This window comes from Puntigrus tetrazona, chromosome 7, assembly GCF_018831695.1.
Source record: "Puntigrus tetrazona isolate hp1 chromosome 7, ASM1883169v1, whole genome shotgun sequence".
In the NCBI taxonomy this organism is placed as follows: domain Eukaryota; kingdom Metazoa; phylum Chordata; class Actinopteri; order Cypriniformes; family Cyprinidae; genus Puntigrus; species Puntigrus tetrazona.
This window is the reverse complement of record NC_056705.1, coordinates 32,589,785-32,591,416: the sequence shown is the minus strand read 5'-3', so window position 1 is coordinate 32,591,416 and position 1,632 is coordinate 32,589,785.

Sequence of the window (1,632 nt, the reverse complement as noted above, 5' to 3'; positions counted from 1 at the left end):
ACTTATAGAAGTCTTAGTTTGTTTGACACGTCATCACGTGACCACGTGATTAGTCCGAACGGAGTTTCTTTATTCATGTCAATGGATGTTTTTATCGCCTTTCAGCTGAAATGGACTGTTTACCGTGGTCGTTGTACATTACTGACACTCTGTGTCAGACCGATAAACCTTTTTTTTCTCTCCATTTAAAGGAGAGTGGATGTGGTGGCCATTATTTGATCTTATTCGCTTAGTAGTTCGGAGAACAGGGTATCAGTATCGCACAGCGACCACGTTGAAAACTCATTTCAGCTGAAGTCATAAAAACTTCCTTTAAATAAACAAAGAGACACAGTTTGGAGTGATCACGTTGAGCGTGGAGTAGTTTTACGATTTATGAACACGCTTCAAAGATTTTATTTAATTTTGTTCGTGTCAAACAACTTATAGAAGTCTTAGTTTGTTTGACACGCCATCACGTGACCACGTGATTAGTCCGAACGGAGTTTCTTTATTCATGTCAATGGATGTTTTTATCGCCTTCAGCTGAAAATGGACTGTTTACTGTGGTCGTTGTACATTACTGACACTCTGTGTCAGACCGATAAACCTTTTTTCTCTCCATTTAAAGGAGAGTGGATGTGGTGGCCATTATTTGATCTTATTCGCTAGTAGTTCGGAGAACAGGGTATCAGTATCGCACAGCGACCACGTTGAAAACTCCATTTCAGCTGAAGTCATAAAAACTCCTTTTAAATAAACAAAGAGACACAGTTTGGAGTGATCACGTTGAGCGTGGAGTAGTTTTTACGATTTATGAACACGCTTCAAAGATTTTATTTAATTTTGTTCGTGTCAAACAACTTTTAGAAGTCTTAGTTTGTTTGACACGTCATCACGTGACCACGTGATTAATCCGAACGGAGTTTCTTTATTCATGTCAATGGATGTTTTTATCGCTTTCAGCTGGAAATGGACTGTTTACCGTGGTCGTTAGACATTACTGACACTCTGTGTCAGACCGATAAACCTTTTTTTTTCTCCATTTAAAGGAGAGTGGATGTGGTGGCCATTATTTGATCTTATTCGCTTAGTAGTTCGGAGAACAGGGTATCAGTATCGCACAGCGACCACGCTGAAAACTCCATTTCAGCTGAAGTCAAAAAATCTTCCTTTTAAATAAACAAAGAGACACAGTTTGGAGTGATCACGTTGAGCGTGGAGTAGTTTTACGATTTATGAACACGCTTCAAAGATTTTATTTAATTTTGTTCGTGTCAAACAACTTATAGAAGTCTTAGTTTGTTTGATACGTCATCACATGTCAATTGATGTTTTTTTATCGCCTTCAGCTGGAAATGGACTGTTTAACGTGGTCGTTGTACAATACTGACACTCTGTGTCAGACAGATAAACCTTTTCTCTCTCCATTTAAAAAAGAGTGGATGTGGTGGCCCTTATTTGATCTTATTCGCTTAGTAGTTCGGAGAACAGGGTATCAGTATCGCATAGCGACCACGCGTGGAAAACTCCATTTCAGCTAAAGTCATAAAAACTTCCTTTAAATAAACAAAGAGACACAGTTTGGAGTGATCACGTTGAGCGTGGAGTAGTTTTACGATTTATGAACACGCTTCAAAGATTTTATTTAAT